Source organism: Nicotiana tabacum, chromosome 11 (assembly GCF_000715075.1).
Source record: "Nicotiana tabacum cultivar K326 chromosome 11, ASM71507v2, whole genome shotgun sequence".
NCBI classification, from domain to species: Eukaryota; Viridiplantae; Streptophyta; class Magnoliopsida; order Solanales; family Solanaceae; genus Nicotiana; species Nicotiana tabacum.
In genome coordinates, this window is record NC_134090.1 from 63,854,728 (window position 1) to 63,877,797 (window position 23,070).

Genomic DNA, 23,070 nt, shown 5'->3' on the forward strand with positions numbered 1-23,070 from the left:
TTTGGGACAATTTCATGGTTAATTACTGAATTAGTGGTTGCAAACACTAGTTTGTGTTTAGTTGACTAGGGCTCTTCTTGAGAAAGAGAGCCTAAGTCTCCGAAATTGGTCCAACAAGGAATTAGGCCGTACTCAAGAGATTGATAGCCCCAATTAAAGGGTTAAACCTCGAGAGAGTAATACCCGACTTGAACCCTAGTTGCTTGTGCAAATTTGCATACCCAATTGGTCTTGAGAAAGTCAATTCGGGCAAAATCACTCGAACCACCGAGAGGTGTAGAGTGGGTAATATCGTGCAACGGTTATATCATACTCCTGAATTGTGTCAATCGTGTCTTAGAGTCACTTACCCGTCAATTGACCACCTGGGTGAAAGTCTTTACCCTAGTGCCTTTTAAACCATTTGAACAACCTTTTTTAGATTAACTCTTAGCTTAATCTAGTTGCATTTACCATTTGTTGTTGATAATAGTAGTAGTAAAATGAAAACCCCAAAAATGATTAGAAGTGTAATTTGAAAACCCCAAAAATGATTAAAAGTATAATTTGGAACACATACGCAATCCTAAACTAGATAGATACTCGATTCCAAATTCTAACTCTCTGTGGAAATCGATCTCGATCCTAAATCGGGTAAAAGCTATTCCGACCCTCTCTCGCTACTTACTTAGCAGTGCGGAGTAGGCCGCGATCACCTGGGACAGTTGGCTGCCCCTTATTGGCTCAGCACACTTGTGCTAACCAAATAGGGACAGCTGCCCTTCCTCTAGAAGCTTCCAAAAAGAAAAAATATGATTTACCATTCTCCCAACAGCCCCCCCCCAAGTTTTCAATTATTCATATATCACCCTAAGCATTTCTTAATAGTTACTAACTAGGCAAACAATCACAAAGTCTGAATTGAAAATAAAGAAAATCAAACATCACAAAATAAATTTTAATTCACAAGAGTTTTGACTAAACTTAAATACTCTTAGCATGAATCTGAAATCAGAAATGAGGCATAACAAAGGCTATTAAAACCTAATTAATAACACAAGTCTATATTCAAACAATCATGAACCATTTCCTAAGCATTAAGTCCATTGAACATGCCAACATCACTGATTAGGGAATCATAATAACAAAAATAAACTAGTATCCTGATTTTAAACCAAACTAACCAGACACAAATTAAACCAATTCTTGACAAACCCTAGCCGCAAACTGACCATATAATTACTCTAATGAAAAATGTGTAAATTAACCCTATACTAAATGACTAACATCAATGATTAATCACAGGAGAAATAAACAAAATCTAACAACCTAAAATTAAGACTAACTAATCCTTTTTCATTTTTAGGCAAAAGAAACAAAAAAAGTAGAAGAAATCGAAGATGTACAGAAGCTAAAGAAGGGTAGGAAGATGAGAAGATAGAAGAAAGGAAGAGGAACAAATACCTACTGCAATGAATGACCAATGGCTCCGGCTAGACCCGTCTTTTCCCAATTTAAATCCAAAAATTGGTGTCAAATGACTGTTCCCCTTGAGAACAGACAAGTGACACCCATTTTTGGCTCAAATCGCCTTGGAAGCTTATGCATGCCTAACCAGATTTGGAATTGGTGAAGTTTGCGAGGGATTCGAGGGGACTGATTTAGGGATCTGGGAAGAAGAGGAGGCAGGGAGTGTTTGGTGTAATTTGGGGTGAATTAGGGTTTGGGATCTGATTTTAGATCTGAGATTTGAGAGGATTGAGAGGGATTCGAAGGACACAGACTAGGGATTTGGAAAGAGGAAGTAATGGGGGTTCTGGGGTGTTAGTTTGGAGCGGATTAGAGAGGTTTACGACGTCGCCGCCGGCGGTGACGGTGAGGATTTGGGGGGGGGGCGAGTTTCTAGGGTTTGGGATTGAGAGAGATGAGAGTGAAGTGGGGGGGGGGGGGTCTGAGAGGGGTGGGGACTAGGTTCGGACAATTAAATACATAAGGGGACCCGAGTTTCGGTCCATGAGATCCAATGGTTGAGATGGGGGGAGCCAGAAACGGGGTCGTTTTGTTTAAGGGGGTCTAGACTGGGTTAATGATTGGGCTGGGCAGATCTGGGTCCTAGTAATGAACTGGGCTGGATTTTGTGTATTAAGCATTGGCCCAACTTCTAAAGATAATCCTCTTTTCCAAATCCTTTCTCTTTTGTTTTCTTTTGTTTTTTTAATTAATAAACCTAAATTAAATTTCTAAATTATTCTAAATTGTTAAGTTAAGCTAATTATCTAATTAACAATTAATTAACCCTAAACTAAAGGAGAAAAATTAATAATCTAAAATTAAAAGCTAAGAATGTAAAAATGAGCCAATTTTTGTGATTTTTATTTTTAAATAAAACAAATAATTTACTAATTAATCCTAAAAATATGAAAATAAAATCTAAATGTAATGCATGGTATTTTTGGCATTTATATAATTTTAACAAAAATAAGCATGCACAAAATGCAAACAATTAGCAAAAATCCCCACAAAATCCCATAAAATTGTAAAAAATGGAATAAAAATTGTTTTTCTTGTATTTCATGGGAGTAATTTCTATAGGGCAAAAATCACGTGCTCACAGCTACCCCTCTTTGCTCGGAAACACGAAGAGTTTTCATGCAAAGATAAAGTGAGCGGATACGAGCGATTTTTTGCTCGTTTGAATAATCCGTGGGAAGCATTTTTGAAAGATTTGACTGTACCTTTCTTCCGAAGTTGCCTACATATCCTTTACTATAAAGGAATCAGGTCAGCGTAGTTCGGGAAGTTTCGGTAGTTGGGACTACTAGGAAGCTGTGATTTCACTGTTGCTGTTGTTGCTGCTGCTACTGTTTGCTAAACACCTTATTACACCGAGACAAAGTAAAAGAAGCTAGACTAAACTATGATCTATGAATTACAAGAATCCTATCTATATCTTCAAACTAGATCTTGCAATTTTTGTCTCTCTGTTGACTTGTACTCTCTAGGTGAGCTTCCTTTGCTGCTGACCTGAATCACATTCTAAGGTGAATTCCCTTATTCTCCAGGTAGCGCCTAATTGCCAAAACTTCAACTGCATTCCCTTGCTCTCCAGGTGGGCGCCTGATTGCCAAAACTTCAACTGTATTCCCTTGCTCTCCAGGTGAGCGCCTGATTGCCAAAACTTGAATTGCATTCCCTTGCTCTCCAGGTGGGCGCCTGATTGCCAAAAATGGAATTGTATTTCCTTGCTCTCCTGGTGGGCGCTTGATTGCCAAAACTTAACTGTATTCCCTTGCTCTCCAGGTGGGCGCCTGATTGCCAAAACTTTAACTGTATTTCCTTGCTCTCCAGGTGGGCGCCTGATTGCCAAAACTTCAACTGTATTCCCTTGCTCTCCAGATAGGCGCCTAATTGCCAAAACTTCAATTGTATTCCCTTGCTCTCCAGGTGGGCGCCTGATTGCCAAAACTTCAACTGTATTCCCTTACTCTGCAGATGGGTGCCTGATTGTCAAAACTCGAATTGTATTCCCTTGCTCTCCAGGTGGGCGCCTGATTTCCAACACTTGCACTATTTTTTCTTGAAACTTGAACTACTTTCCATTGTTCTCCAGATGGGCGCCTGATTTCCAACACTTGCACTTCCTTTCTTTGAAACTTGAACCATTCTCCCTTGCTTTCCAGGTGGGTGCCTGATTGTTGATCTTGAATTGTCTTCCTTGAAACTTAAGCTGCGTTCCTTTGTTCTCTAGGTGAGCGCTTGATTGCTGAACTTGAACTGTCTTCCTTTGTTCTCCAAGTGGGCGCCTGATTGCTGAACTTGACCCACTTTCCTTTGAAACTACTTTCCCTTGAAACTTGAACTGTCTTCCTTTGTTCTCTAGGTGGGCGTCTGATTGCTGAAACTTGACCTGCTTTTCCTTGAAACTCGAATCATTTTCCCTTATTTTCCAGGTGGGCGCCTGACTGCTGGACTTGACCCATCTCCTCTTGTTACTTGAAACTGTTTTCCCTTGAAGCTTGAACCATTTTTCCTTTTTCTCCAGGTGGGCGCCTCATTGCTGAGCTTAACCCGCTTTCCTTTGAACTTGTGTCATCTTCCCTTGTTCTCCAGGTGGGCGCCTGATTGCTGAAATTTGACCTGCTTTTCCTTGAAACTCAAATCATTTTCCCTTGTTTTCCAAGTGGGCGCCTAACTGCTGGACTTTACCCATCTCCTCTTGTTACTTGAAACTGTTTTCCCTTGAAGCTTGAACCATTTTCCCTTTTTCTCCATGTGGGCGCCTGATTGCTGAGCTTGACCCGCTTTCCTTTGAACTTGTACCGTCTTCCCTTGTTCTCCAGGTGGGCACCCGATTGCAACAAAACAGACAAAACAAAAGAAATTCTTTTGCCCCAGTTTGATATTGGGAACATTTATGAGTGTTAACCAATTCTTATTATCAAAATAAGTTCTAAGCTAAATTCCCTTATCCTGAAAAATTTCAAACCAAGTCTCAATCAAAAAGTGAAAACTTAAATGCTAAATATACTTCCCAAAAGTAAAACTCTCGTTAGACCTTGTCACTTGCGAGGGTCTCAAAGCTTACTAAATCCCGTTATCCAGGAGGGTACTAGAAACTTACTGCCGAGCCTATCTGGAACCTTCTTTCCTCACGGAGGGTTTCTCCGGAACAAACAAAATTTCCTGCCCTTGTTTCAATCAAAGAAAACTTGTGAGTTTAAACATGGTGGTTGGTTTACGGCCTTGACTTTGAGGGCGATTGCTCCTTCACTTCCCATGATAACTTCGATTTCAACTCAAAAGACCTTGCCTGTTTATTGACTGACCACTTTCTCTATCACCCTTATCACGGAAAATACCTCTGATCCGTTCAAACCCAATACCATTCATCTGTTGCATTGTGCTCATGCATTGACATATACTGAACCTTTGTGTTTCACATGAATCCCAAAGCACGTCAATTGCCACCCACTCAGTGCGCATGTTGTTCTTTCCTGACTTAACCCACTGGCCTTGGCCTTGAGGTCTATTGCTCCTTCACTTGCCATGATAACTTTGATTTTCGCTTGGAAGACCTTGCTTGTCATTGGTTAGCCACTTTCTCTGTCAACCTTATCACAGAAAATACCTTTGATTTGTTCACCCAACATCCTCGATCTGTTGCATTGTTCATGAATTGACATATACCAAACCTTTGTATTTCACATGAATCCAAAGCACGTTGATTGTTATCAACTCAATGCGCATGTTATTCTTTCCTGACTTATGCCACTTTGATGTGCTAGTCAGAACCCGTTTTGTGTAATTGGAAAGCTGGTGGCAAATTTTGAAGTCATATCTCACTTGTTCTGACCAAACAAACTCAAGAAGAGGAAGTAAACAAGACAAAAGGAACAGAGTAAAGGACAATGGAAAGAGATTATTCCTAACAAGAAAACTACAAAGTAGAAACTTATCAGATGTGGATACCAACTCTAATGACCATGACATGCACTTGTGGCCTAATCTGTCAAGAAAGTCTGATGTTCAACTCTTGTTACCCCTAAACCGTGAAATTGGGCTTCAATGCTCCGATTATCTAATCTGATTCACGATCCTTATTCGACTTGTAGTGCCCTAAGGGTTTTCACCATCAAGCCTCTCTCATTTTGTTCTTTCTTTCAACTCATCATCGCCTTATGGTGCCTGTGAAGGTTTTCACCAATAAGACTCTCTCATTTTGTTCTTTTCTTCTTGTTTCCTCTGATTCTGCAGATGACAAGGCATTAACCATGGTAAAAACATCATATACTATTAGCATGTCTAAACTCAGCACTCTCAAAGATTATCTGGGAGGTCTTTTTTGGACTGTGATGTGGCTTTTAGACAGGGTTAGAAAGAAAGGATATCATAAAGGCTCAAAATAACTAAGACAACACGGTTAATTTATTTACAACTTTTGGAATCCATTCTAAAAACTTTGCCCCAATTTCTAAAACAAGGGAATTTGATTCTCTTTTTTCTTTTCTTTTTTTTGATGGAGTTACTAAGAAAGATTGCCCCACTTTCGACTTCGTGGGATTATGAAATATTTTATTTGGTATGATCGAACCGTAATGCTGCCTACGTATCTTGTGGTGACAAGAATTAGGCCGAACGTAGTTCACAAGACTACTTTTTGTTACTACTTTCCTTTTTCTTTTTCTTTTTTTTCTTTTTCCTTTTTTTCCTTTATCTCTATTTTTCTCTTCTTTTTTTTGAATTTTCCTTTTGGAAAGAACTTTCTAAAATAAACCTATGGGGACATGAATTTTTTTTGACTTTAACTTGATTCCAAAAGAGGGGAGATCTAAGAAATCAGTATAGGCTCAAAAGGGTATCGAATGGTATAAGTGTTTGGGTAACTGAAAGAGGGCATCCCAATCCCTGAAAATGCCAAGTACAACACATGCAACTTGAGGATGAAAATTGAAGAGCACACACAACATTTCTTTTGCAGCTTTGGCATTGATATCACTGCTATGCCTTCCACTTTTTTTAGCGCCTTGTCAAGTACATAACCCTCGTTGGGTGATTCCCTCTTCATAATGGATATCCTCCATCAATTCGGAAAAAACTTTCTTGACTTTATCTTGTAACTTGAGATGCACTTGAACTGAAAGTTGCTTGTTTTAAATTGTCTGGGACGCACTTTCTTTTAACAAATTCTTGTTGTCCTCTTAACTTTCCAAACCATCTGCGCTAGTTTCACACAATTCGGGCTTTAAGCGATCTCAAAATCTGTTTACTTACTTCGCTCAAATGTCCCTATCATCTTCAAAATTATTTTATTGCTTCATGATTAGGCTAACTTTTAAGACCGGGCCTAGAATTATGCATGCATGTCATGTCACTAGAGTCAACATGAAAAGAACTATAAAAGGAAAAGAGAACTAAACAAATACTGACTAGAAATAACAGAAAATAGGAAATTGCATTAGACAGATGTTGAAAGGGTTTGAACAACAAAACGAGTAAAATAAGCTAGGATTACAACCCCGGAACAAAACCAGACAACACTAGATGAGTTACTATGACTAAAGGAACTAGGCAAAATAAAAGGATAGAAGGGTTTGAGTCACAAGACAATATTCAGATTACAACCCTATAATAATCCGGACAACAAAAATGACAACAAAATGAACCACCAAGACTCCTCCCTGGCTAGCCAAAAAAGGAGCGTCTTTCCAATTACCAAGCTAGGCATCTTAGCCACTGAGTTTCACATCAACAGTACTAGGACCTTCGCAAGGCTCCATCACATTGACTTTAGCAAATTGTGTTTGGGTCCCTTTTGCTGACTCGTTCTTAAGATCAACCTCTGTTAGCGCTGAAAGCTTTGCAGCAGGTGGACCTCCGAGTATCTCAGAAGAATTCTCATATTCCTTTCAAAATAAATCATTCCCACCATATGCATTTCATTATGAACAGGTGATGGACTTTGGCTAGTGTCTACTGTATTTGGATTTTGCACGACATTGTCACCTACATCAATAAGCTTCTGAATTGCTTTTTTCAGATGCCAACACTTTTCTGTGTTGTGACCTGGGGCATCAGAGCAATATGTGCACCTTTGAGAATAATCAAAATTCTTTGGAAGAGGGTTCGGCATTTTTATCTGAATCTGCTTCAACATGTCCAATTACCTCAACCTTTGGAACAAACTGGCATATGATTCTCCAATGGGAGAGAAAGTCTTTTCCTTTTGCTTTTGCCTTTTCATCTTGTACTTTGGTCTCGGTTGGAACCTTTTGCGGGTAGATGGTTGATATGCTTGATGGGGCGCATAAGACATTTGTGGAAGTGGTGCAGGCTATCGCAGGTCTCGTGGGTGTGGAACATATGGTGGTGCATTGTGGACGGAGTACTGGGAAGGTGATATACGACTTTGGGGGTTTTGTGGAGAAAAGTAGCATAGGGGAGGATTATCTGGAGCACAGGGATATCCATGGGGTCGATATCGAGGCTGAAAGGTTGAGCAGGAATGCCCCCTGGATCCTGTCATTGGCGCGGCTCAACAACATCTTTTCTATTTCTCTTTCTTCCATCCAAACTTATTGAGATGTTCTGAATGTCTTTTGTAGTGTCTTTCAATTCAAAATAACTCATGATTTTGCCTGACTTGATTCCCTCTTCTACCATATCCCTCATTTTTACCACATCATTAAAAAGTTTACCCAAGGCCGGGATCAAATGACTGAAGTAGGTGGGCCCCTAGGCTTGTAGGAAAAGCTCAACCATTTCTTCTTCATCAATCGAGGGACTGACCCGAGCAGCTTGTTCCCTCCATCTGATCCCAAACTCCCTAAAGCTTTCCTCCGGTTTCTTTTCCATATTAGATAGGGAGGAGCACTCTGGGTAACGTCTATATTGTATTGAAAGTGTCGAATAAAATCTTGAGCCATGTCATCCCATGCATGCCACTTGTTGGCATCTTGACGAGTATACCATTGCAAGGCTGCCCCAGTCAAGCTTTCACTGAAATATGCCGTTAACAAATCATCTTCCCCGCCAACACTTCTCATTTCACTGCAATAATCCCTCAGATGGGCTACTGGATCTCCACGCCCATCATACAAGTTAAACCTTGACATTTTAAACCCTGCGGGCAGACGGACATCAGGGAACATGTTAATCTTATTTCCCATCCCTTGCATGCTCCTCAAGGACTGTTCTATTCCTTTCAGCTTCCTGGATATCTCATCTCGCCCTTCTTTTCCTGTGAACTTTTCATTTTAAACATGAGTCTCATTCCGAAGGTTCTGATTGTATGAGTCAGGAACCTTGTGGGAAACCTCTGAAGGGTAATATTGGGCATCATGAGCTTTGAGTGGGTGTTCATTGTTGGATCTATGAGGGGAAGATTATAGAGAAGTTGTGATCATGTGGATAGTGGATATGACAGTAGGGCTAATTTTGGGGAGAGCAAATTGGAGGATGAGTGATGGAGCTACTAGGGGTGGTTGTAATAAGCGGGTAGATCTGGAGAGTATGGGGGATCATCTGGCACTATGGCCGGAGTTTGGGTAAGGGTAGCATCTAAGAAGCTAGGTGGTGGCGGGGGTGGCGCCTTCCTAGTCATCCAAGCCTGATACATGTCCGCCATGTGTTGTCTTAACATCCTTACCTCTTCAACCAACCCATTTCCCTGTTCAACCAATTGTTTTTGGGCACCAGTATCAACCGACTCAATTCTGTTGCCGTCTGCCATTGCCTTTTGACCTTATGTTGTAGAGAAGAGTTACCACTTTAAGAACCACAAACCAACCACCTTTCTGCTATGAAGATGAAGTTATCACATTAGCGTTAGGGCATTTAACATAAGATAATCTCACTTTATGTGCAGTGCACCTAGCCACAATTATCGGTTCTAAAATGACTTCGAGGGTACGAAGGTCAGTTGGTGTCATCCCAATTTGTTCATTTCAATCCTCTCTTTTCTTTGCTTTTCTAGCACTTCTTGGCTTGCTCATTTCCCGTCCTCTTTTTTCTAATTATCGCTCTTTTCTTTCCTCTCCTTCTCACATCCCATAATTTCATCCCTTTTTTTCCTTTTCTTTTTTTTTTGATTTTTGATTTTTGATTTTTCTTTCAAAAAGAAACTGGATCGATCGAACCCTATGTAAGTTGCCTACGTATCATGTCCCCGCATGAATCAGATCTTTGCGTAGTTCGGGAAGAACAAGAATAAAGTAAACATTCTTTTTCTTTTTTTTTTCTTTTCTTTTTTACCTTAATGACTTCTCTGATGAGAAAAGAGAAATAAAAGAAGCAAATCCTTTTTTTAATTTTCTAGACTTAATGTTCTATAACCTATTCTAAACTCAAGCTTAACGAGCATATACATTTTTTCCTTCTTTTTTTCCTTTTGAAACAAATACTCTATGAGAAATTATTAAAGAAAAAATCCTAGAAGAGAAAAAATATTTTTTGATTCTTTTTTTAGGAAGGAAATCTAAAGAAAAAACCAAAGAAAAATATTTTCAATTTTCATTTGATATCCTTGAAGAAGTTTTTCGAAACGAAAAATGAACGAGATAAAAAAAAAGTTTTAAGGATTTCAGTTTTTGATTACCTAAGAAAGAAACTTTAAAGATAAACAAAAGATAAAGTATGTTTTTTTTCTTCTATTTACAATATCCTAAATTTCTAATGAAAATAAAAAGATTTTTTTTTTCATTTTTCATTAGTTTCCCAAAAAAGAACCTCAAAAGAAAGTCTTTTTTGGATTTTTGGAATTAATACCTAAAAGAAAACTTTTTTAAAGAGGTACAAAAAGAAAATTCTCTTTTTTTTGAATTTTAGTCTTAATGTACTAAAGGAAATATAAAAGCAATTTTTTTATTTTGAGTTCCAGATATTAATTTCCTAAGGAAGACCACAAAAGATTTTTTTTTTGAACTTCTAGAGTTAGTATTCTAAAGAAAACATCTAACAGAAATATAAAAACACAAAATCTCTTTTTTTTTTTGGATTTTTGATTTATTACACACTTTTTCAAATGCAAAATAGAAAGTACAATAATAAAAAAAACTCGATATTACTGTACAAAACTAGAAGGTAAAAGACGATATAAAAAGAAAAACAGACTCAAAACATAAAAAATAAAATAAAAAAATAAATAAATAAATCTCCTTAAGCACTCCCAGGTGCAACGGTCCTGACCAGATGGACCTGTGGGTCTGTCATGCTCAAACTCCGGTAAGTAAATCCAAACTTGTATGAGAAAATTAAGACCAAATAAAGTTAAAGACCTAGAACGCTATGTGAGACAATAACCCTTCCTGTTGGACACATGCAAGACATGATTGTGACTATTTTTTTAAAATTAACCTATATGGCAAAAAGTGGCTAAAATGCAAGATTTGGCTAGGCCCCGCGAAGCCAAGAACCTAAGACTCACTAGGAAGACCGGACCCTATGTGGGTTGCCTACGTATCACGCCCCGATCAAGTATGCGTAGTTCGGGCAGATTGGATACGTGCGAGAATTAAAAAAAATAACTAATTTAGAGAAAAAATATATTTTTTGTCTTTTTAAAAGAAAATGATGAAACATGTAAACTCTTTTTGGATTTTATTTTCCCTTTTTTTTATTTTTTTATTTTCGAAAAATGATGAAAAAGTGCAAAATCTTTTTTTTTTTTTTGAATTTTTCATGTTTTTTTTTATCTTTTTCTAAACAAATGTGAAAGAAAAACATAACTGGGCCCTACTTGCTTTATTTTCACACTTCACCTTCTTTTTTCTTTTTTGTTTCATTTGCCCTCAACTATCATTGGTCCACCAAATGACCCTTTTACCCTTGAAGATTGCAACATGTAGCACATAGGATGTATTAAGATTGTCTTTTATTTTTGGGTACATTTGTCCTAGACGGACCCAACTCCTGTGTTGAGTCCCTAAAGTCAAATGCACGTGATGCAAATAAACGTTCCTACTAGGTATCCGGCATGAGGTTATGTTATTCTAAGTTTAAACCTGGAGTTGTGTTCTTGACCTGGCTTGCCCGAGTGGACAATTCGAGCCGAAGAGGGGGGCAACGTACCGGGAGCACAAAAGTTTACCCGGCCTTGTTGCTGGCCCAGCCTCGTTCTATTTGGTATAACTTCTAATAGAAAAAGTGGGCCACACGAACGTGTGCACCATTTTTAGAAGACTCAGAGGGGTGTCATAAGAAGACAATTAAATACAGTGCAAATAATATTAAAGCGGTAAATAAACAACAATTAGCACATTAGGTCCACAAAAATACAATAATATCAACAATAAATAAAGCCAAGTAAAATCACATTAACAAGCTCGAATTGTTAAACCCTGAACTAGAAGTTCTGGGTTCTTGTCCCCAGCAGAGTCGCCAGAGCTGTCACACCTCCTTTTTCCTACCCCGGGAGGGTATAAGGGAGTTTTTTCCAATTTAAGTGACAATAGAAACATGATTATTTTGTTAAAATAAGAGTCGCCACTTGGGATAATTTATGGTGTCCCAAGTCACCAGTTTGAAATTCCGAATTGAGGAAGTTTGACTCTATTTACGGTCTGCGAATACAGAAATCCGGGTAAGAAATTCTGTTAACCCGGGAGAAGGTGTTAGGCACTCCCGAGTTCTGTGGTTTTAGCACGGTCGCTTTGATCATACTTGGCTTAAACAAATTGTTTGATTACTGATTTTAGAACCTATGTGGATTTGCCTCTTTTAATTAGGAAATTATCTTGAAACAAGTCACGCGTACGTGTACGCATTTGTTAGCGCGTCAAAATTATGTCACGCGAACGTGTCCACAATTAATAACGCTTTATTATTATTAAGAAAAGTTTGGCCAAAGTTGCGCGAACGCATACTCCGGTTTTATTTTTAGAAATCGTAATCATGTCACGCGAACATGTCCACAACTACGATAGTATATTAAATATGCCTAAAGCAAACTACAAACATTTGTCATTTTTATATCTAAATTATGAAATTAATACGAGGGTCATGTATGATTAAATGGTGGATGGAACACCTCGGACTATACGAACTAAATTTAATTAGCGGCCTATTAAAACAAATTCATTATTAAGAAAATTTGATCGAAGTTGCGCGGACGCATACTCCGAGTTGGTTTTTAGAATCGTAATTATGTCACTCGAACGTGTACACAATCACGATAATATTTGTAACGCGCTTACAGGCTTTTCTACGGATATTCATTTTTTAATATCTAATTATAACATTTGTGAGGTCCATAGATTAATTAGGATGTCACACCTCAATATAATTAAAAGAATTACTCTTACCAACGTAATCTAAGGCCACTCTTGTACACTATTAACTTAAAGGAAAATGGTAATTGTACTAGGCCTTTAAGTATTTGGGCCAAGTCTGTTTTGGGCTTTCACCCACGGAAACTGTTCAAAAAGGGAATTGGGCTCGAAGGCGAGCCCAAGGAATGATTAGGCCAACTCCCGCCCATCTCCAAATGGCCCCATAATCCTGGCCCAAATCGATATTGTTCTGAACAAGATAATTCTGGGGAAAAGTAATTGCTGAGGGGTGTGGGACTCAAGATCGAGTCCAAAAGAGTGGAGGAAAAATCTGAGGCCTAACAAAACCGGCTGAGCCCATTCAAGTCAAAACATGACAGGGTCCAAATCCTCTCTATTTTAAATTAATGAGCCAAGATTAGACTTTCAACTGGCCCGTTATCAATGAAACAAATTCTACGACCCAAAGCAAAAGCAGTCCTCGACAGTCTATACAATTTACTTTGATAAACAACCATATGCATCCTTAGGCCCAAAAACCATTTGAATTGGGTGACTAATAAATGACCATAATTCTCAATAACAGCCTAAAGGGACAGTCGATGAGGGACTTTTGAGTATATTGAAACAGGGCCAAATGAAGAGAAACATGGGACTATTCATTTCATTTCCAGGTCTAATAGGGTACTAACCACATAATACGAAGATAAACTTAAGCTAATAATTATTTTGAGTACTAATAAATTGGTACTACTACACCTGAAGATCAACAAACCAATTGCACCCTATGATTAACAAAACATCACGTCCAAACCAAATCAGAAAATGAAGCTTGCATGCTCCAAACAGGTTCCAGTATTTTCAAGTTACAAATCACATTCTTGAAAGACAATAGGAAAGAAGTCTTATAACTGACCAAATTCCAAAAGACTCTAAAAGGAAAAGCAAAATCAAGCATAATTGGGAACATTTAACATATATACACTTAAGCTAGATTCTAGTTAACTAAAAATGTAGGGAAATAAGATAAGGACAACAAAAAGTTTAGAATCTAAATGATCAACTCCATATATTCATCCAAGAACAAAGTGATCCAAGAGCTAAACTCCATACACATGACTCGAAGGCCATGGGAATTCTAGCTACATACCTGGATATTGAAAGCAAATCAAAAGAAAGTGAGAAGTTCAGCAAGAGCAATGTGAACAAATCAGCACATCAACATCAATATTCATCCCACTTTAGACCATCTTTAAACCCAGATGAACATAAATTCCTTGAAATCTTTAAATTCTTACTAACAATGAAGACCAAAGAGCAATTCCAAATAAAATTTCAACCAAAAGATGCAAAAACTTGTTAGTGTTTTTCAGGGTCTGATTTTTTTGACCTTTTTCCAGAAGTTTAATGCAGAAAATGAGGCTTGAAATCTACCCCTAGAGTGAAGGAAGGACCCTCATTTATAGGCCTCTAAGGCCATGTGCCTAAAACAGAAATGGAAATAATTCTCAGCCTGCAAAAGGCATCTTTTAACTGTCTGGGACAGCTGGCTACCTCTTATTGGCTCTGCACACTTGTGCTAACCAAATAGGGGCAGCTGCCCTTCCTATAGAAGCTTCCTAAAAGAAAAAATCTGATTTACTATTCTCTCTACAGCCCCCCAAGTTTTCAATTATTCATATATCACCCTAAGAATTTCCTAATAGTTACTAACTAGGCAAACAATCACAAAGTCTGAATTGAAAACAAAGAAAATCAAACATCATAAAACAAATTTTAATTCACAAGAGTTTTGACTAAACTTAAATACTCTTAGCATGAATCTGAAATAAAAAATGAGGCAAAACAAAGGCTATTAAAACCTGATTAATAACACAAGTCTGAATTCAAACAATCATGAACCATTTCCTATGCATTAAGTCCATTGAACAGACCAACATCACTGATTAGGGAATCATAATAACAAAAATAAACTAGTATCATGATTTTAAACCAAACTAACCAGACACAAATTAAACCAATTCTTGTCAAACCCTAGCCTCAAACTGACCATATAATTACTCTGATGAAAAATGCGTAAATTAACCCTATACTAACTAACTAACATCAATGATTAATCACAGGAGAAAGAAACAAAATCTAACAACCTAAAATTAAGACTAACTAATCCTTTTTCATTTTTAGGCAAAAGAAACAGAAAAAGTAGAAGAAATCGAAGATGTAAAGAAGCTAAAGAAGGGCAGGAAGATGAGAAGATAGAATAATGGAAGAGGAACAAATACCTACTGCAATGAATGACCAATGGCTCCGGCTAGATCCGTCTTTTCCCGATTTAAATCCAAAAATAGGTGTCAAATGACTGTTCCCCTTGAGAACAGACAAGTGATACCCATTTTCGGCTCAAATCGCCTTTGAAGCTCATGCATGCCCAACCAGATTTGGAATTGGTGAAGTTTGCGAGGGATTCGAGGGGACTGATTTAGGGATCTGGGAAGAAGAGAAGGCGGGGAGTGTTTGGTGTAATTTGGGGTGAATTAGGGTTTGGGGTCCGATTTTATATCTGATATTTGAGAGAATTGAGAGGGATTCGAAGAACACGAACTAGGGATTTGGAAAGAGGAAGCAATGGGGGTTCTAGGGTGTTAGTTTGGAGCAGATTGGAGAGGTTTACGCCATCGCCACCGGCGGAGATGGTGGGGATTTGGGAGGGGGCAGGTTTCTAGAGTTTGGGATTGAGAGAGACGAGAGTGAAGTGGGGGGAGGGGGTCTGAGGGGGTGGGGCTTGGTTCGGAAATTTAAATACACAAGGGGACCCGAGTTTCGGTCCATCGGATCGGTTGAGATGGGGGGAGCCAGAAACGGGGTCGTTTTGTTTAATGGGGGGAGGGTCTGGACCGGGTTAATGATTGGGCTGGGAAGATCTGAGTCCTAATAACGAACTGGGCTGAATTTTGTGTATAAAGCATTGGCCCAACTTCTAAAGATAATCCTCTTTTCCAAATCCTCTCTCTTTTGTTTTATTTTTTTTAATTAATAAACCTAAATTAAATTCCTAAATTAATCTAAATTGGTAAGTTAAGCTAATTATCTAATTAACAATTAATTAACCCTAAACTAAAGAAGAAAAATTAATAATATAAAATTAAAAGCTAAGAATGTAAAAATGAGCCAATTTTTGTGATTTTAATTTTTAAATAAAACAACTAATTTACTAATTAATCATAAAAATATGAAAATAAAACCTAAATGCAGTGCATGATATTTTTTTTATTTTCATGATTTTAACAAAAATAAACATGCACAGAAATGCAAATAATTAGCACAAATCCCCACAAAATCCCATAAAATTATAAAAAATGGAAAAAAAATTGTTTTTCTTGTATTTTATGGGAGTAATTCCTATAGGGAAAAAATCACGTGCTCACAAGAGATGTGTTGATTCGATTGTTATTGAGCTTATTAGTGATCTGGGGAGATCTATGAGTTACCTTTCCGTGTTGCGAGGCATTAGGATTTGTTGGTTATAGGCATATGTGGTGCGGTTCTATTGGGGTATCTCAGTATGGGTATTGCTCGACGAATGGCGTATTGATTGTGTCCTTTCGGGTTTGTGTAATATTATGTCAATTGCTTCGCCGTGGTTATGATGATTTGCTTTGGTTCTAGACATCAAATTGCGCGTGGTTGTCAATTTTGAGCATAGTGACTTGAGGTGTTTCATGTGGACTAGTGTTTGGATGAGGTCGCGCATTGGAGCAAAGTTATGTGGAGGTATGATCCTTCGGGATAGATTCGTGTGTTCTGGTTCTACGACGTGTGATGGGTTCTCAACATTGTGTTGTGGTGGTACTGGTGAGCTTGCGGTACAACTCTCTCATTTGAGTCATTTTTTCATGATTTAAGTAAGTACGGATTGTGGCTTATTGGTGTGTAGATTGCATGAGTTGTGGCTTTAGATGGTATTAATGTGTCATGTCACTAGGGTAGTTGTGTTAGACTAGATGAGATTGTTGGGATCTAGAATGAATACAAATGGATTCGATTTCAGCATGTTGGAAGGATAATATTGATGTTCGACTTAGAAATTTGCTATGGTCATTGCCAAAGGAGAAGTGTCTTCACGAATGGTTGATCTGAGGAATGGTTATGACTTTCTACATGTTTCATTTATCATTGGTAGTATACAGAAGTGTTGGTATGAGGCTTTATTTGATAAGAGGTTTATTATCGATATTCCGTTGTTCTGAGCAACTGCTGTGATCAGAAGTTATTGCTACGAGAGTTTGAGCTATGTGGTATTTCATGTAATTGCATTTGATGCTGCAGGTATGGTTTGTTACAGCTTGTTCGGGCTTATTCAGAGTACAAATGAGAGGTTCTGATCTTGTGGATGATTTCAGAAGTGGAAAGGTGGTTCTAAGGTTTATAGGCTAGGTTGGATTGCGAAATTTCAGTTACATTGTGTTATCGGACCTATATGAGATAGGGTGATGAGGTATCACCCCCGGGTATGTGCATGGTAATATTACACAGTGATTTGATGGTTTTCGAAATAACTCTGGGCACGTTCGAGGACAAACGTATGTTTAAGAGGGGGAGGATGTAACGACCTGACCGATCATTTTGAGATTTTGCACTTCTCTCGCCAGTTCTCGGGAATGACTAGCCCCATGTGATGTATTATGACTTATGTAAATCATCGGTTTTGATTTTCAGGGTAATCGAAATGGATTGGCAAGAATAATTCTCAGTTTGAAGCTTAAAATTTGAAATGTTTGACCAAGTTTTGCCTTTTTAGTATTCGATCTCAGATTTGGATTTTTATGATTTGGTTAGCTCCGTTAGGTGATTTTGGACTTGGGAGCGTGCCCGAAACATATTTTGGAGGTCCATGGTAGATTTAGGCTTGAATTGGCGAAATTGAAAATTTGGCATTTTTCGGTCGCCAGTGGAAATTTTGATATCGGGGTCGGAATGGAATTGTGAAAATTGGAGTAGGTTCGTTGTGTCATTTGTGATGTGTGTGCAAAATTTCAGGTCATTCGAGGTTTGATAGACTTTTTTATCGAAATCGGAATTCAGAAGTTTTGGAGTTCTTAGGCTTGAATCTGTGGTTGATTTGATGTTTTGATGTTGTTTTGAGGGTTCCGAAGGTTGGAACAAGTTTGAATGATGATATGGGATATTTTGGCATGTTTGGTTGAGGTCCCGAGGGCCTTGGGTGTGTTTCGGGTGGTTAATGGATCAATTTTTGGACTTTGAACTTGGCAAATTTTCTGGTGTTGTTGCAGAAAATTCTTGTTCATCGCGTTCGCGGTGGGGTCCCGCATTCACGAAGAGTAAATGCGGAAGCTAAGGAATTTGTTCTATGTGTTCGCAAGGAGGAGGACGCGAACGCGTAGGTTGAGTAAAGTGTTCTGTACGTTCACGCTCAATGGGCCGCGTTCGCGAAGGGTAGTGGCAGTTGGGGACCTTAGGCCCCTTTGGTTTATGCGTTTGCGTGTCAGGGAACGCGTTAGAGAAGGGGTGAGTTGGTGAAGCTTCGCATTCGTGACGTTGTGGACGCGTTCGCGAAGGACATTTTTGGAGGCAGGCGAGATTAGCCTACGCGAACGCGAGAGGACCGTCGCGTTCGCGTAGAAGGAATAACTAGGCAGTCGGTTTAAGTTCAAAATCGAGGGTTTAAGTCTAATATCATAAAAACCATTAGAGAGCTCGGGAGAAGGTGAAATATTAGGAGATTTTTAGTGGAGCAATTGGGGTAAGTATTCTTCACTCATATTTGATTTAATTCCATGATTTAGTCTTGAATTTCATCATTTAATTTGAGAAATTAGAGTGGAAATTGGGGAAAAATGGAAGAAAAGTTTGAGAATTCTTTTGGGGATTTGAATGGGCAATTGAGGTCAGATTTTGATGAATTTATTATGGGTAGACTCGGGAGCGGATAAGGATTCTGTTGATATAATTTTTATCAGATTCCGAGACATGGGCCCGAGGGTCGGGTTTGGCCAATTTCGGGATTCTTGGTGTAAATTGATTATTTTCGAATGAGTTTTGTTTCCTTGGCATATTTTGATGGTATGAATCTATTTTTGGTTAGATTTGGAGCATTCGGAGGCCGAGTCGTGAGGCAAAGGCATCGCGGGCTAGAGTTTGGACCGGATTGAGGTAAGTAATGATTGTAAATGTTGTCCTGAGGGTATGAAACCCTGAATTTTACATTGTTGTGCTACTTTGAGGTGATGCACACGCTAGATGACGAGCGCGGGATCGTGCACCATTGGGGATTGTGACTTAGTCCGTCCCGTATGACTATTAAGTCGCGTATTTGATTGGAAACTGTTTAATATCATTGTGTTTTGGAAAGTATTATCATGTTTTGGGCTGAATGCCATATTTGGGTCTCGTGCCAACTGTTTTGGACCCTTAGAGGGATTTTTACTACGATTCCTCACTACTTTGACTTTATATTTATACTCAGTCATGCTGTATTCTACTGTTTTCATAACTCAGCCATATTTACTCCGTTTTGATATTTTTAAATGATATTTTGGGCTGAGCATCATGTTTTACTGTTGTCCGAGTGGCTTGAGAGATTTATGACTGACTGAGACCGAGGGCCTATGATGTGAGGATATTATGGGATTGGGTTGCGCACCGCAATAGTGTTGTATTGATTCATGATTATGAAGCCGAGGGCCTGATTTGTTACGCCACAAGGTGGCTTGTTATGATGCCGAGGGCCAGTTTGATTATGCCACGAAATGGCTTGTTATAGCGCTTGGGCTGTAGGATCCCTTCCGGAGTCTACACACCCCTAGTGAGCGCGGGTACCCAGTGTGAGATGTGATATTGCCCGAGGGGCTGTTGTTGTTTCATGTTGTTGCTCGAGGGGCTGTTCTTGATCCATGTTTGCCCGAGGGGCGGTTCTTGATTTATGTTATGCCCGATGGGCTAATTGCGAGTGATTTTGAGGTAACCCGAAGGGCTGGTTCTGTTGATATTATGCCTATGAGGCGGTTTATGGTACATGTTTTTGCCTGAGAGGCTGTTTACATTTTCTGTCATTTTACTCACTGTTTTATCACTTGTTTGAAACTATTGAAAGTTATTTTAAAAGGTTTTACTGAAACTGAGCTTGATTTACGAAGTAAATGATTTCTGTACTATTTTGGAAATGTACTGCATTTGCTGTAGCGTTATGACGTGGTTTACGTATTTTCTACTACTAAGCTTTCATTTACTTTTATTACTTACTGAGTTGGCGTACTCACATTACTCCCTGCACCTTGTGTGCAGATTCAGGTATTTCTGAACCCGGTAGTGGGTGTTGATTGCTCAGTGGCAGAGTCATCGGAGTTAGCAAGGTAGCTGTCGGCGTTCGCAGCCCTGCTCTTCTCCCTCTTGATACCCTGATGTCGGGCTTGTGTATTTATTTCGCACTGTTCATTTAGACTTACGTTATGAGATATTTGATTAATTAAAGGCTTAAAAATGACTTTTATTGAATAATGGTTAATTCGGGAATTGTGTCGGCTGACCTAGTTTCACGATAGGCGCCATCACGACCGGGTCGGTTTTAGGGTCGTGACATAATGAAACAAATTATTACATTTTTGTACTAGAAAACTTTACCAAACTAGAATTAAGCCATTATACAAATGACTACTTTCAAGTGATGAAACTTTTAAAAATCAGGCCAAGCACTGGTCAGATTTCTAAAATTGTCACTAATCCTTTTAGCGTGTTACTTCTTGAACCACAAACCTTCAGGGAATTTTAGAACTTCATGCATAAGAAATCCATCAATAGCGGCTCAAACCTTGACAATCAAAGGTTAAGAAAACTAAACCGGTTTCATGCTTGTTTCTTATTATCACTCAAATTTCATTAAGGTTTAAGATATTCATCACCTCAGATACTTTAAACCAAACTCAAACTTGCATTCAAACATGAAAAAAAAAGCATTCAGTATACATGAAATGAGCAAACAACTGAAATTTTAGAGCAATATGATACTCAAATAACAACTACATTATTTGAGGCTATCAGCACACACCTTAACAACAACAAAGAAAGAGAAAAAGAAAATAAGTCTCTGAAAAAACTGGGAAGAAACATCAGCAAAAAGAACAGCAGTAGCAACATAGCAGCAACAAAACAAGAGGAGATTGAGCTAAATCAACCTCTTAATAGCAAAAATAGTGAACCAGCAAGAACAGAGAACTATTTTCTGTTTCTAATACTACTTTGAGACTCAAGAAAAGGAAAGAAATCAGTGTGAGATGGTGAAAGTTTTGCCCAAAATTCCTTGTGTAAGGATCTGTATTCAGAGATGCCTTTTAGAATGAGTATGCTGATGATAATGTGTGTGAAATGAGGGAGTATGAGTCCTTTATATAGAGTGTAGGAGTGAGTGTCTATAAGGGAAATATTCTAGCCTAAAATTAAGGAGTGTCAGCTGCAGAAAAGGATAAAAAACATTCCTTTTAACAGATTTTGGTACAGCTGTCCTTTTTATCCAATTTCAGTATTTTTTAAAAAACTAAAAATGGATAACTGTCAAATACTAGAATTTTCTGATAGTTTTATTTGAAATTTCCCCATGTTTTACTTCCCAAATGACCCCATTATGTTCCGCTTAATACAAATAGTCACCCAAATTTTGACCTAATTTTTGATTTTCAATGCCCCAAGTTTCCAATGTTCCTTTAGACTCCTTCCCCTGTCAAGTTTCAATTAAGGCAAAAGCAACAAAAAAAACTACTGATATGAAGCCAGAACAGAAAACCAAAAACAAATGATAAACAAAAGATATTAATCCTAAAATCATGCATTTAACCTACATAATCCTAATTTTAATGAACTTAATCAAATCAATAACGAAGCTTATTGAAAATTAACACCTAATTGATAATGCAACACTAAAAATAGAAACACATGGAATAAAAGAATAGATATACTGATTTTTGTTGAGAAATGAGTCGACAAACAAAGTGAATCGACGAATGATGAAGGCGACGAAGCTTGGACGGTCAATGTTGACTTTGCTTGAATTCGGCGAGTCTCAAAATGACCTACACCCAACATTAACCAATTGTTCTTGTTAGTCTTTTGTCAAAACAGGAGAATTTGCTCACAAAAATCAAAAAGGGAAAAAAATTGGGTTTTTAGGGTTTCTGAGATTTAAAATTGGTGAATATGGGTAAGGATTTTGGGGAAATTAATGGTAGGATGAGGTTTAGGAGAATATGGGGAGTATAGGGTGTAATTTTGGGGGGTTTGGAGCAGTGCCGCCGCCGTGACCGATTTTCGGCGGGCGACAGACGGTGGTGAGAAAGGGGTGAGAGAGAGACGAGTTATGTGGGATTTTTTGGGGTGGGGTGGGGTGGGGGTTCTGGTCTCAAGCAATTATATTAGAAGTGGTTGGTGAGTTTAGGGCCGTTAGATTAGGAAAATCAAGGGCTGAGATTATCGTTACAAAAACGACGATGTTTTGGTTATTTAGGGGATTAGATCGGAATGGGAAAGTTGGGCTAGGGCGAACTTGGGCATTTTTTGGGCCATTGAAGCTTTGGCCTAGACAACATATTTCTTTAATTCCTCTTCTTTGTATTTTCTTCTTTCTTCTTTTTTTTAATTTATTTTAAATCCTAAACTAATTAATTAAAAATCTAGATTATGTCCTAAATAAAATCTAAATTGTGAAATAAACCTAATAAACTACTTCTAACATTTGAACAATTATTTAACTTTAAAACTAAAGGAGGAACTTACTAATTTAAAACTAGAAACTAAAAATATAAAAATGAACAATGTTTTTTGTGATTTTTATTTTAATAGTGCAATTAATTAACAAATTAATCCTAAAAATGCCCACACAAAACCTAAAATGTAACGCATGAAATTCTGAACATTTTATGGTATTTTTCATGTTTTTTGTTTTTGAAAATAAATATGCAACTAAATGCAAACAACAATTAACAAGAAATTCCCAAGAATTCTATAAAACTAAAAACGAAATAATAGAAATCTATTTTTGGCAAAATTTAGGAGTAATTTATATTAGGCAAAAATTACATGCTAACAGATGTCCCTCTTTGCTCGGAAACATGAAGAGTTTTTGACTTTTCGGGCAAAGATAAAGTTAGCAATTATGATCAATTTTTGGCCACCGGATACTCCATAGGAAGCATTTTTGAAAAGGTTTGACCGAACCTTGCTTCTGAGGTTGCTTACATATTCTTGGCTATAAAGAAATCAGGTCAGTGTAGTTCTGGAAGTTTTAGTAGCTGGGACTACTAGAAAACTGTGATTTTACTAC